The 15,718-nt window shown below is 40.8% G+C and overlaps 1 pseudogene; it reads left to right on the top strand.

The window, feature by feature from the left end:
* Positions 1-334: 334 nt before the first annotated feature.
* Positions 335-6,269, top strand: LOC102402666 (annotated as a pseudogene).
* Positions 6,270-15,718: the final 9,449 nt, after the last annotated feature.

The raw sequence follows: 15,718 nt of genomic DNA on the forward strand, positions 1-15,718 counted from the left end.
TGTGCACTGGGCATGCCATCTTGCATCCGGCAACAGTAACTGTTGGGTTATTTGTCTCTGTAATGATCCTTTACTGGAAATAAACTTGAGGGCATTGCGCAGGCCAAAAAAGCTTCTGTTTTGTTTCAAAAAGTGAGTTCTTGTGGGTTTCTTTTTTAAGTTCACATTGGTCATCTTATTTGAAGTGAATTTTATCCTGATTTTCCAAGAGACACGGTAAGCATTATTTTCAGAAGCCATGAATACGTTGCATAATTCCATGCAATGATGGGTGTGCTCCAGACAATGGAGAAATGAAACAGGTCCCTTGACCTTTTGTAAACAACCTCCCTACATGGAAATTCGGATGCAGGAGCTGGAGGTGGGTCTGACAAGTGATTTGAGCGAGAAAGGCAGCTCTATAAACTCTGTGGCCAGAGGGAAGGAAATTATTGGCTGAGATTGGCAAATGGATAATGAGGCCTTTGAAAGCCACTGAAGAGGAGTAAAAGTAGTGGCCATCAAGAAGTAGAAACACAGAGAGGCAACATGTTCTGATGATCCTGGGCAGGGAGTGGCATCCCCCTGCAGTGTGGTAAGGAGACTGCTGTGTCAACAACTGCAGTCATGCTCCAAATGACATAATATGGCTAAGGGAGAGAGAATTGGAGTGGGCCATCAGTTCCACCATCGGACAAGGGAAGGGACCCACCTAATGTGTTCCGTCCATGTTAACTATGAGTGAGCTGGACATATAATGTCATTTTTCAAGTTTGCTCCACAAAGGATAGCAAGCTTCTTCTGTCCTCCAGTAGAGAGTCAGCCAAGAACTCCAGGATGACCTAGAGCAGTGGTCCCCCACCTTTTTGGTACCAGGGGCTTTTTTGGTGGAAGACAATTTTCCCTTAGATGGGGAGGCCGAGAGAGGGGGTGATGGTTTCATTCCACCTGCCATTCACCTCTTTCTGTGCAGCTTGGTTCCTAACAGGTACCAGTTCATGTCCCAGGGTTGGGGACCCCGGCCTAGAGGAAGGTGGATGCCACCTGTCAGCATCCACAGCACTGCAGCCTCAGACTCTATGTGCCACTGAGCTGAATGTGTCTCCCCAGACACACTTTCAGAACTGTCCAGCAACTGAGGACCACTACAAGACAGCAAAATACACAAGCATTCTCCGGATATCTCTTTTTCCTTTTGCATGCAAAATGAGTTTTCCCAACATCCATGTTTTTTCAGCTCAAGAGCATATTTTTTAAATTATTTAAAAATCACTTAGTTCAAGAGGAAAATTTTTATATAGTCATCCTCTAGGTTTTTTTTACATGAAATTTGGACTCATTTCTGATTTATACAAACTCTATTAAATTATATCCCCAGTATTCCTTTACTGTTTACTTCAACAGACTCCCGCCACCATAAAAGAAAATGTTTGTCACTTAAAAAAAAACACAAGCAGGTGATCTGTGTATAACTCGTCAATTTGCCAATGGTGAGGATAAATAATGTACACCCAAGGAGATTCTTAGGTAGTTATTATCATCATTACATCTTGCTTCAGAACTGTCTTCGTTGTTATTGTATTGCTACCACAATGGGAGGGGCCAAAAAACTTAGCATGAGAAGCAGGAGCTCACATGATCCAGAGGGCTTGGGCAGGCATGAGAAATGGTCCAGAAAAGAAGTTCTGGTTCTTCCTGGTCCTCCCTCCAACCATCTTAGCTGCACATCTTCTGAAGTTCCCATAAAACATTTGGTCCAACCCACATATCCATCTGCCTTGGATAGGATTGTGTTTTGTGTCCGTGTCTAGCTTTGATGCCTCTGAGTTTTGTAATTATGATCATTTTCCTTAAGAAAAATCTTGCAGGACTTCCCTGGTGGTCCAGTGGCTAAGACTCTGGGCTCCTACTGAAGGGGGTCTGGGTTTGATCCCTGGTCAGGGAACTAGACCCCTCATGCTGCAAGTAAGAGTTCACATGCCACAACTAAAAAAGATCCCACATACCACAATTAAGACCCAGATAAACAGATAAATAAGCAAACTTTTTTTTTTTTTTAAGAAAAAGAAAAATCTTGATAGTAACTTACAAATGTTTTTGCACAGGCTGAGAACTTGGATTTAATTTTAATACATATTGATTTGTTCCTAAATAGGATTTTATTGAGCCTCTTTGGTTTGAAATTCACCCCCACCTCATCTGAGGCATACTGGAGTAGGGATGCTTGAGAAGTGGTTATGCCTTCCACGATACAGTGGAAATTCACAGTCAGCTCCTTCTAACCATTCAGGCTTTGCCTCTGACCTTATACCCAGAGTTTTAGGTAAAACCAGTGAATGCAGAACATTCTTTGATATTTCAGGCTTTTTGATATTCAACAGGGCACATTATCTCATAATCTGCTGGTTTGTTATAGGCATCAGTTTCATCTCATAAATTGAATGTTCAATCTGGTTTCATTGACCATGTTTGTTGAAAGATCATATTTATTTTTCTTAAAATTAATCTTTTGCTGTCATTGTTGATCAGTGACACAAAAGATGCATTTTCTTTCCTATGAAGTGTCTATTTGTATAATAATTTACACGTAAGAACCAAATTGCCACATCATATAAGCTCTTGCTATTAAATATTCTGTCTGCTTAATGGGAAGCCTTGTCCCACAGATGCACTCTCAGTGTGGTCCTCAGATATAAAGACCAGTCATGATACGTGAAATCAGACTTTTTCTTCCTCCAGAATGTGTCCTACTGTAAAATATCGGAGGTAGTTTATAAATCAGTCAGGGCAGACTTACAAAGATTGTTAGTTTTAAAGTCATTTGTATTTATGTAAATTAGTATATCTGTTCATTCACCATTACTCTGGGTGAAAATGCATATTTTTCTGTTAGCTGTTATTTTTAACTTAAAAAAGATTGCCTAAATCACCACTCTTCTTTCTGTTGGCTTCAGTACAACACAGAAATGAACTTTTATATATTCCTTCTCAGGCATATTTGCCAATATATATCCCACCTCACATGTACACTGGCATGTATATATATCCCCCTCATGGGCTTTACTCATAGCTCAGTTGGTAAAGAATCTGCCTGCAATACAGGAGACCCCAGTTCAATTCCTGGGTGGGAAAATCCCCTGGAGAAGGGATAGGCTACCCACTCCAGTATTCTTGGGCTTTCCTTGTGGCTCAGCTGGTAAAGAATCCACCTGCAATGTGGGGGACCTGGGTTCGATCCCTGGGTTGGAAAGATCCCCTGGAGAAGGGATAGGCTACCTACTCCAGTACCCTGGTCTGAAGAATTCCACAGACTGTATAGTCCATGGGGTCCCAAATAGTTGGACATGACTGAGCGACTTTCACTTTCACATCCCACCTCATATAATTTTCTTATAATGTGGCTGTCCTTCTTTTGAGTCAGACTGGGGAGGTCATGACTACATCAACCAACAGAGTATGGTAGGAAATCACACTGTGTGTTAAGTTGTGTCCAGCTCTTTGCGAACCCATGGACTGTTGCCCACCAGGTCCTCTGTTCATGGAATTTTCCAGAAAACAATACTTGAGTGGGTTGCCATTTCCTCCTCCAGGGAATCTTTCCAGCCCAGGGATCAAACCTGCATCTTTTGCGTCTCCTTCATTGACAAACGTAGGAGAGATACTATGTAAGTTCCCAGATAGATCATAAAAGTTTCAGCCTTATTCTCATTCTCCCACCCTCTCCCCATCTGCTTTTCTCTTTCTCTAAAAGTGCTAACTCTGGATGATGCCAACCCTGGGCTACAAGGAAGCTCAATCTAGTCTCTGAGGGAAGCCCCCCTGGAGAGGTCCTCACAAAGAGTGTCTGAGACTCCCAGCCAGGGATCATCATCAACAGCTAGACGAGTGAGTGAAGGAGCCTTCAGATGACTGCCTAATTTCTGTCCCCAGTTTCAAGTCTTTCATCTGAGGACTCAGTCACCTGAAATAATGGACTCATGGAAGTGCATTTACTTTAATCTTAATTATGGAAATAACTTTATCTGAAATAAAGATTTTTTTTTTAAACTTAAAAAAAAAAGCTGCTTTAGACCTTGTTAGGCAGAGACAAATCTTGCTCACTCTACCCTTTCTGAACTTCTGACCCATGAAATCCATGGGTAAAACAAATGGCTACTTTCTGCCACGAAGGGTGACTTGTTACACATCCATAGAACGTGGAACACTGTCTTTTTTCTCTTCACATCTTTTCCTGGTTCTCTAAGATTAGTACAAAATGGAGCTGGGGATGTCAAAGAAGATATGATAACGAGGTTTACTGGTGGAGGTACACTTGATACTCTTGCTTTTTCTTTCCTGTTTCCTCTCCATTTTTTTCATACACCAATATTTAACAAACTGATTTCTGGAGCCACACTGCTTGTATTAGAATCCTGGCCTTGCTCTTTATTAATTGTATGACCATAGAAAGTTATTTAACCCTCTTGGACCTCAACTTTATCATCTGTAAAGTAGGACTAATAATTATACCTCTCAAAGAGGGTTGCTGGGAGATGGTCAAATGAGCTAATACATGTGAAGAGCTTAGAATAGGACCTGGTACACAGAAAGGGTTCATTAAAATATAAAATATTACCTTTTTACCTTTAAGGAACTTCATTTTACTTTTATGATTTATGTTTAGTACATAAACATATTTAAATATAAACAATGGAAATATTTAACATACAGAATCCAAATACCCAATAAACTTATTTCATTTCTCCATATTTTCTTTAAGACCCCATCTACTCATAAACATAATTTTTAAAGTCATAATCATTGCAAAGATACAGAAGGTCAGAAGTAATTACTTAGAGTATTCTCTATGAGATTAATTATTGTGAGCCAGGCAGCTACCCCAAGAGGTAGGAATATTCCTGTCTTATAAATGAGGAAACTACCATTCATTTGATCAACAGAATATTATTCAGATACCAAAATTATAAGACAGGAAACTGAGTAACATTATGTGAACAATATACTGTGAAGTGAAAAAAAGTAGGCTATAGGACTGCACTAGAGACAGACTACCAAGAAAAACTATGTGTAGTATATTCAATTAGCGAAAAAGACAATCTTAAAATTATAGCTTGGAACTGGAAACCATAAAAAAGTGACCTGGATTTTTTGAAAGAAACTGAATAAACAGTTGCAGGGTTGAGAAATATAGTAATAAAAATAAGATCTCAGCAGGGAGGTGTAATAGCACTTAAAGAGAGACTTGGAGAATTGGAAGATGAGTCAAAAACATTAAAAATGAGTCGGGTGTAGAGTGCATGTGCAGAGGTGTCCAGAGCCAGTGGGGTGAGGACCATGTTGCTTCCAAACATCCTACTCACTGGTACACCAGGGGTTGGAAAAACTACATTAGGCGAATAACTTGCATCAAGATCAGGACTGAAATACATTAATGTGTGTGATTTAGCTCGAAAAGTTTGACCACCAAATATCAAGGAGTCTGGCAAGATGGCTTCTCCCAAGAGCATGCCAAAAGATGCACAGATGATGGCACAAATCCTGAAGGGTATGGGGATTACAGAATATGAACCAAGAGTTATAAATCAGATGTTGGAGGTTGCTTTCTGGTATGTGACCACAATTCTAGATGATGCAAAAATTTATTTAATCATGCTAAGAAAGCTACTGTTGATGCAGATGATGTGCGATTGGCAATCCAGTGTCCTGCTGACCAGTCTGTTACCTCTCCTCCCCCAAGAGACTTTTTTATTAGATATTGCAAGGCAAAGAAATCAAACCCCTTTGCCATGGATCAAGCCATATTCAGGTCCTAGATTGCCACCTGATAGGTATTGCTTGACTGCTCCGAATTATAGACTTAAGTCTTTACAAAAAAGGCATCTACTTCTACAGGAAGAATGAGAGTTCCACAGTTAAGTGTTGGTTCAGTTACTAGCAGACCAAGTACTCCCACGCTTGGCACACCAACCCCACAAGCCATGTCCGTTTCAACTAAAGTAGGGACTCCAGTGTCCCTCACAGGGCAAAGATTCACAGTACAGATGCCCACTTCACAATCCCCAGCTGTAAAGGCATCAATTCCTGCAACATCAGCGGTTCAGAATGTTCTAATTAATCCGTCATTAATCAGGTCCCAAAATATTCTTATTACCACTAACATGCTGTCATCACAAAATACTGCTGATGAAGCATCAAATGCATTGAAAAGAAAATGTGAAGATGATGATGATGATGACTATGATAATTGTAACCTAGCCTTGCAGCATGTAAACATGTATACTTGGTTTTGAATCTGTTGTACTGAGATTAAACATGCATGCTAGATGTTCCATGTTGTGCTCTAGAAAAATAGTATTTAATGAGTAAACACGCTTACCATACTTCTCAATTGAGCTGTCATGTGGGATTTTCTTTAATAGGATTAGTAAAGGTTTCTCGTCAGCCTTTAAGTGTAAAAAATAGAGTTGCAATTCATGCACTTAAAAAATATATTAAAAATGAATCCTGGAGAAATGAACAAATCCTTAGAAAATGCCGACGTGAAGATAAAAGGTATAGAGAATGTAACAGAATTCTAAGATGCTTCATTGGATCCAAGAAGAAAAAGTAAAAGGCAAAGGAGCAATATTTGAAGAATGATGGGTGAGAATTTGCTAGAACTGATGAACACCACTAAGTCAAGGAGCATACTGAGTCAAAAACTGGATGAATAAAGGAAATTCACACCTGGGTGCATTAGAGGGCACCTTTAAAAAACCAAAGACAAAAAATTGTAAAATCAGCCAGAAAGAAAAAAGAAAGCCTTCAAATGAGCTGTAATTAGACTGACAGCTGACTTCTCAACAACACTGATGGAAGCCAGAAACCAGTCTTTGGCGTGCTGAAAGCAATAAATAAATGATGACTGCTAGAATTTTGCACCAGGAAAAATGTCCTTCAGGAATGGCATTTTCTTTCAAACACTTAGTTCACCACTAATCAATCACAGCAAAGGATTTTCTAAAAGGTATATGTAGGTAGAAGAAAATAATCCCAAATCTCATATAAAGCATCTAGATAGTCTTTAAATCTTAAATATAGTTTTTAAATCTGACTTTTGATTTTGTTAGAGAAGGAAGAATTTTCACTATCTACTATTTTTGTTCCTTGGAATTGTATTCATGATTTTAAAAGTCAACATAGAAAGTGTTTCTCTTAGTACACTCTGTATGTTAATATAGCTAGACTAAAAGAAAGTTAACCCCAAAGTTGTTGTGGTTCAGTTCTGTTCAGTTCAGTCACTCAGTCGTGTCTGACTCTTTGCAACCCCATGGACTGCAGCACACCAGGCCTCCCTGTCCATCACCAGCTCCGGGAGCTTACTCAAACTCGTGTCCATTCAGTTGGTAATGCCATCCAACCATCTCATCCTCTGTCATTCCCTTCTCCTCCCACCTTCAATCTTTCCCAGCATCAAGGTCTTCTCCAATGAGTTAGCTCTTTGCATCAGGTGGCCAAAGTATTGGAGTTTCAGCTTCAACATCAGTCCTTCCAATGAACACCCAGGACTGATTTCCTTTAGGATGGACTGGTTGGATCTCCTTGCAGTCCAAGGGACTCTCAAGAGTCTTTTCCAACACCAGAGTTCAAAAGCATCGATTCTCTGGCACTCAGCTTTCTTTATAGTCCAACTCTCAGATCCATACATGACTACTGGAAAAACCATAGCCTTGACTAGATGGAACTTTGCTAGCAAAGTAATGTCTCTGCTTTTTAATGTTGTTTTTAATATTGTTGTGGTTAGAAACTAGAAAACAGAGTAACAAGCTCCTTTCAGAATGACAGCAGGAGGTAGTAAATTAACATGATCCCAGTCATAAAGTTATATGCATATTTATGCTTCTAAACACTGGAGCTGTAGGTATAATAAAAAACTAACCAGCACAATATGAAAAAGTAGAAAGCTCTCTATCTTACTATGTAAGATATTTCAATTTGGATTCCGCAGAAGTCAGGAGTATTCAGAAGGACCTACTAGACTCAAGACTACAAATTCTGTTTGACTTTTTCATTTAATCACAGAATCATGAATCTGCTACAGCTGATGTTATCCTGCACTGCACACTCAGTAGATAAACTGTAGAAAATCAAATAGATCAAATAGATCAAATCATAATATTTTAAATTTGGAAAGTACTCAGAGACATAGGAATTACGTGTTTATTATGCCTGAAAAGTTTGAATCCATTAACTGACAAGGACTCACTGCTTTTTATTCTATGACTGGACATTACCAATTGATTGAAAAAATTTTAAGTGAGCCCAATTTCTTTTCTATAGGAGAGTTTCCCTGGCAACTCTTTTCTATGACTTGTTCTAACTTGTTTAGCCACATCCTCTCCATAGCAACAGAGGACAAGCTTATTCCCTCTTTCTTTCTTTCTTTTTTTCTCTAGCATATTCCCTTTTTTATATAACAGACCACCACATGTTAAAAGGTGAGCATAGGGACTTCCCTGTGGTTAGATTTCTTGCTTCCATTGCATAGGCCATGGGTTTGATCCCTACTTGAGGAACTAATCCTGCATGCCATGCAATGCAGCCAAAAAAATAAAAATAAATGAAATTTAAAAGACGATAATGTCTCCCTTTAGTGTTTCCTCGCTCTGGCTAAACATCACTCTTGTGACAAAGCCTTGCTCAATCTGCCTGTGTTTGGCTAGTCAGAAGAGAAACAATCGGATCCAAGGAAGAAAGGAATGGCCGGGTGAGAAGTAGAAAAAGTTAAAGCACAGAAGGGGAGGTGAACTTTGAGAAAATGAACGGAGCCAACACGTGTTTTATAAGGTTAAGCATGACTTTTATGTACTTGGTGATTATTTTTAAATATTTAGGGCTCATGAGATGCATTAAAAGTAGGAAGACTCTTTGATCATGTTGTAAAGATACAAATCTGAGGCTCAAGGTGGCCGAGGAACTTTCTGCCAGTAAGATGATGGCATCTAATGCTGAGATGGGCTTGGTAAACAAAATAGCCAGCTATATCCTTAGATTTTGAAAGAGTGCACTGTAATAAAAGAGTCCAATTAAAATTATCTAGCAAAAAATCTAGGTGTAAGGAAATAAGACTCCTGAGGTCTGGCCAAGCCCAGTAATGTTAACTGCAAAATATACCTATGTTCCTGGAGCAAGGAATGTAAGAAAATGTGTTCGTTTGGGGATTTGGGGATCTCGGGGAGACAAAGGACAGCCTGTCATTTCATGCTGATACTCGCTGAACATTGCGATGGACCGTAACTGCTAGTGATCAGAGCTTGTTAATATTCTTGGGTAAAGGCTGAATTTTAATAGTACTTTGTATTGCCAAGAAATCTGGCTTCTACAGCTTGGAACCTGTACCATTGCCCATATGTAAATCATAACATAACAACTCGATAGAGGCTTCCGTTGTTGGGATCCAGCACTTGTGAGGACCACTAGGAAATGACAGCCTTCACATGGTGTAATTCTACACAGACTAATCTGACCAAAAGGATGCTCAGAAAATCTGCTCAGAGTGGATTCTTGAAGATTGGGGTAGACTGGAGAAAAATCCATGAGAAGATGGTAACCATTCTGATTCATGGCTACAATATTCACTTGTTTCTCCTAGCAAATAAGTTTGTTCTAGGTTTCATATGGACTTCACTGCCTGTGGGAAACATGACTGAGAGATAGGTCAGTGTGTTAATAAGTAAGAAAACTCAACAAGCATAAACAAACAAGAATTTTACCTTTGTTACTCACTGGTCTGTGGACTGGTTAGGTAGCTCTGCTTCAAGCTGCAGTTTGGCTAGTTTAGGTCCAAGCTGCAGATCAGGTTTGGGTCAGTTCTCTGTGTTTCATGCTGGGCCCATATTGAAGAGAGGGAAGCCATAGCAGGGCCATGTTCTGATGATGATGATCACAGGGATGCAAGAGGGCAAGCTAAAACATACAAACAGACACAAAGCCTAAGTTCACGCCAATTGCACAGCACTCCACTGGCCAAGCCAACTGCCAACAAAGTGGAGTTTGGGGGGAAGCAAACTCTTCCCACTGTCCCATTGTCCTGTCGGGGTACAAGTGCCAGCTGCAAAGGGAAGGGTGTGGATGTACAACCCTACTGCAGACAAGTGAAGAGCTGAAACAAACAATCCAATCTTTCACAGCAAGTATCCTGTGTTTTTTGGTAAAGGCTGGCCTAGATAACTGCTTTTTTATTTAATTCAAAGAATATATTTTGGACTAAAGCTTGACAGTGTTATATTAAGTGAATCCAGAAACACTGAAGAATTAACAACAGAGAAAGTTGTTAATCCTAAATCCAAGAAATTTAGAAGGCTCCCAGCTCCATGTGAAGGTCTCATGGTACTAAGTGGTAATGGGGATGCCTCAGGCCTCAAGCTCACTGGGCTTGGCAAAGAAACCCCTCTGCCATTCTGGTGGATTCAGGGTAAGGCAGATGCACTCAAGCTTCTTGACGTTGCCAACAATGCCAAAAGGGATATGCTGGCAAGAGGGCCATTAAAACATGAAAATGAAATAGAAAAAAAGTAAAAGTTGGGATAAAGTGTCTAAGTGTGTTTATGGAAAGGCTATCCATTTCAAAATGATGTAATGGAAAATCCATCTTCGGTCTACCCAAGTCAAATCCATTTTATAAACTGAAGAATGTGACAGTTTGTGACAAACTCTAAAGCTACTAACCAAAATCTCCTGCCTCTGGGAAAAGGGTAGCTGGTATTTCTGAACAAGTAAAATTGTGGCTTAAAGCTCTAGGGAGAAGCAATAAACTCAGAAATATTTAAGAGTCTATAGATGTGTGTGGATGTGTGAATAAATGAACAGAAGCATACATACAAATAAACACATACATACTGTGTATTGATTTTGACAAACAATGCTTGTCAAAGCAAGGACTAGATACTTTAGTATCTGCATTTTTAATTCTTTATTAATATTCATTGCTGTCAGCTTGTCTGGTTAAAATTAAGCCTTTCTTCAAATCAAATATGCCCATCCTCAAAGATTCTCCATAGATAACCGTGACATAAAAAATAAACCATCTTGCAATGGTTGAACTGGAAACAAGGTATTCCAAGGTAAAGGCAAAATGTCTCCAAAGACATTCAATTCCATGTACCTCACATCTTATAAAAATTAATTTTAAATGTATCAGAATGTATCATAAGCCTAAATGTAGAAATTGATGTCAAATTGTAAAACTTTTAGAAAAAAGTAGGAGGAAAATCTTTATGACTGTGAATTAGAGTTCTTGGATATGACATCAAAAGCGTGAAGTATAATAGAAAAAAATGATAAATTAGACTTCATTCAGCCCTGGGATTTCTTTGGAAGGAATGATACTAAAGCTGAAACTCCAGTACTTTGGCCACCTCATGTGAAGTGTTGACTCATTGGAAAAGATTCTGATGCTGGGAGGGATTGGGGGCAGGAGGAGAAGGGGATGACAGAGGATGAGATGGCTGGATGGCATCACTGACTCGATGGACATGAGTCTGGGTGAACTCCGGGAATTGATGATGGACAGGGAGGCCTGGAGTGCTGCGAGTCATGGGGTTGCAAAGAGTCGGACACGACTGAGCGACTGAACTGAACTGAACTGAACTGAGCACTTCTAAAACTTTTACTCTATGAAAGATGCTGTTCAGAGAATGAAAAGATAAACTACAGACTTGGAGAAAATATTCATAGATCATATATAAACATATGTATATATGATATGTATGTGTTTGTATGTGTGTGTTAAGTCGCTTCAGTTGTGTCTGACTCTTTGCAACACTATAGACTGTAGCCCACCAGGCTCCTCTGTCCATGGGGATTCTCCAGGTGAGAATACTGGAGTGGGTTGCCATGCCCTCCTCCAGGGAATCTTCCCCACCCAAGGACTGAACCCATGTCACCCGCAGCGCCTGCTCTGCAGGAGGATTCTTTATCGCCGAGCCACTGGGGAAGCCCTGTGATATGTAGAGAGCCAACAAAAAGCAAGTAACTCAATTAGAAAGTGGACCAAAGGTTTTTACTTTATCAAAGATATGTAGATGACAAATAAGTCCATAAAGAGAGGCTCACTGTCATTTACCACTAGGAGAATGAACGTTATAACCATGTGAGATACTAGTACTTATTAAAAGTCTAGAAAGTGTTTCAAGAATGTGAATACCAAGTGTTGATGAGGATAGAAAAAAGAATTCTTAAATATTGCCACTTAGAGGACAAAATGGTAGAGTCACTTTGGAAAACAGTGTTTAGGGGTTATTATAAATGTAATCATATGCTAACCGCATGACCCAACAATTGTACCACTAGGCATTAATTTTGAGAAATGAAGACTTTTGTCCTACCCTGGATGAATGAATACACACATCGCAGCACATCTAACTCACGGACCACTACTCAGCAATGAAAAGAACGGACTACTGATGCCCACAAAAAAAAACTGTTGAGTCTCAACCACGGTGAGTACGTAGTGTTATGAGTAATAATGACAGTGTGGAGTAAGGGTGCCACAGGGTGTTCAGGGAGCTAAAGGTTCGCGGAGCTAGAGTGCGGTATGGAGTCCGAGAGGATCAGTGTGTAACAGGGAAGAGCCATGGTTGACTCCATCTTGGATCCGTCCCTTTTACTTCAATCTTTGCTCTTTGTTGCTTTTGTTATTATAATCACTAAAAGGATGCTGTCTGTAGCTAAAAGTGTACACAATGGCCTGTATCTTGGAACCTTGCCCCTCTGCCTGAATGTTAAAAGTGCCTTTATTCCCTGCCCACCTACGAATGGCTACAGAAAAGAAGAAATTAACACATCCCCTCTTGATACCGGCCAAGCCAGGAGATAGTTTGCAAGACTAATGGCCTTTTTACTTGACTTACTCACCTCCTCCCCTTCTCTGTTCTATAAAAGAAAATGGCATCCCGCCCCTGATACGATGGTACTCTACGGCACTAGCCCGCCATCTTTTTGGATATCTGGCCTACTGCAAAAAGTCGCTATTCCTTGCCTCAACACCTCATCTCCCAGCCATTGGCCAGTCATGCAAACAGCAGAGTGAGCTTGGATTCAGTAACAAGGAGAGGTTACTCAGAGAAAGTGAGGTTTCACCTGGGCCTGAATACTGAGCGAGGGCTGGGAACAGAGGCGGGAGAAAGCGGCAGGAGGCTGTGTACTTTAGGAAACATTCCTTTGCTGTCTGGGGACTAAAGCTCTTGGGAGAGCCCTTTACTGAACTGCCAGAGACTGCCTTTGTCAAACTGTCAAACAAACCCTTTTCAAAGTGAAACAAAAGAAGGTGAATAAACATTTAATTGGTCGTTTGTAAACAGTGCATTCTTCTTAAAATGAAAAACAAGTTTATTCCAAGATTCATTAAATGCTTCCCAGACATCCTGGATGAAACTCACTGACTTAACAATGGGGCTCCTTTGCTTCTGTGACTTATCGCTGTTTCTGTTCTCTTCCAGTGCCACTGAAAAAGCGCTCTCTTTATCGCCCTGGGAAATTGGTAACCATCTTTTTGTGCCTGAAGAAAGAGGGTTCAGAAATGGAAACGGTGATGCTGTATTTGCTTCTCTTCCTCCTGTTCAGTGTCTACTCAGTCTGAGGCTACCTTTGTTCCCTGGGCTGAGAGAGGAGAAGGAGGAGGATTTTTGCCATGGAAATATGAACCTCAGATAAAAATGTTCAATTGTAGGGGTTTTATTTTATTGATTCCTTGCAATGAGTTATGCATGCGCTCATTCATTCATGAGGGATGTAGAAATCTCTGGTATGTGTGTAAAACCTTATTAGTCACTGGGAATACAGAGGCAGAGCAGGAAACGGTTGAAGTTTTAAATAATCCCTGGCACGAATGGAGGACAGATTTGTACAGGCCGTGTTGACAGGACAATAAATGCTACTACAAAGGGACACATAAGAGGTAGCTGCACAGAAAAGGGTCACTAACTTTGCCAAGGGGAGATGAGGGTGACGGCCTTTACAGAGCAGGTGGCGTTTGAGCTGGGTCTTTGAAAGGTGGGTTGAGTATTCTCAAGGAGCAGGGTGGAAAGGGCACTGGAAACAGTAGGGACGACACAGACAAAGGCACAGAGACATACAAAAGCATAGCATGCTTGGGAACTGCAGGAAATCAGCGATTGGAGGAGAAGGACAGGGGAGTAGGGGTGGGGAACATGATAAGGGATATGAAGTTGACGTAAAGACAGTTTGGGATCAGGTTAAGAAGGCTCTTTGGACTCGATTCTATTCATAACAGAGAAGGATGGGTGGTTTTCAAACAAGGAGTGACATGAATTGATTTGCACCTCATAAAGACAATCCAGTATCAGGTGTAGACTATGAAATAAAGGGGGAACAAGATTACAGGCAAGAAGAGCAGTTGGGAGACCTCTGCTAACTGTCGCAAAGAACGGAGAGTCACATTAAGGCAATAAGAAGCACACATGGAGTTGACCAGAAGGAGACAAAAGTGGTTTAGGAGATAGGATCACTGGGACTTGGAACCTGGCTATCTCAGAAGGAGAAAGCAGCAGGGAGCAATGCTAAGTTTAAGCCTGGACAACTGGTCTATCACGTTGTAATTCCAGGATGTACATACAAAAAGATATCACTCCGGAGCTGCAAAGCTTAAACAGGTTCTGTGGAGTGTTGGGGGATGAAAGCCACACTGCAGGGGTTGAGCAGCAAGTAGGAGATGAGGACGTAGATATTCAGGTACATGAGATGGCTAAATAGCTAGATACAGGATGGGTAAGTTGGATTGTTGGACTTTGTGGCAATAATAACACATGAGGGACTTCCCTGGGGGTTCAGTGGTTAAGAATCCTCCTTGCAATGCAGGGTACGTGGGTTCGATCCCTGGTTGGGGAATTAAGCTCCAACATGCCCTGGGGCAACTAAGCCAGCACACCACAAACCCTGAACCCTTGCTCCACAACTAGAGTCTGTGTGCTGCAGTGAGAGATCTCCTGCCCTGCAACTAAGACCCAACACAGTCGAATAAATAAATGATGCATTAGATAAAGAAACTCTGCTATGAGAGCCATTTTCTTTTCTAAGTCTTAAGTTATGCTATGTATTGGTAGGCATTTCTTGAATTCTGAAATATGCAGGGAAACATGTTATGGTAAACAGCCGGGGGAGATAGAACAGGGTGGGTAATTTACTTGGAAGAGAGGCATTCTGGAGCTATTTTTAACTCAGCCCATCCCTTGCTTCATTGGGATGTTGGTGAAACATTCAGGTTGTTTATGAGGAGCCTGTATATAAATACACACGCAGTCATATTTTCCATTCAAAACTGGAGGCTTCACCAGCCTTTCCTCTGTGCCATGGCACTGTCATCTGGTTCATATGCTACACTCTGTAATCCGGCGAGAGCCTGGGCTGTAATTCCATATGGCTGGCCACCAGCTTCCAGCCATAAATGACTTTGATGTTGCTGCTCAGGGAGAGCCCCAGGAGAGCTGCAGGAAGAGAATCAGACAAAGCAGGAGGAAAGGGGCCTCTGCCTCTGAGCCAGAGGGAGATGAACCCGAGCGAGGTCCCAGTATAATGTTGCAAATCTCCATCCCCCGTCTGATAGGGAAAGGGAGGCCTTGCAAGTTTACCAATCCTGGTGATTCCCACTGTGATCTTATAAACCCAAGTGCTGGTAAAGTTTTATGAATTCCACTCTGCTCTGTATGCAGAGATGGTTATGTTAATGAAGTTATGCTTTAAA

The sequence above is a fragment of the Bubalus bubalis genome, chromosome 2 (genome assembly GCF_019923935.1).
Source record: "Bubalus bubalis isolate 160015118507 breed Murrah chromosome 2, NDDB_SH_1, whole genome shotgun sequence".
NCBI classification, from domain to species: Eukaryota; Metazoa; Chordata; class Mammalia; order Artiodactyla; family Bovidae; genus Bubalus; species Bubalus bubalis.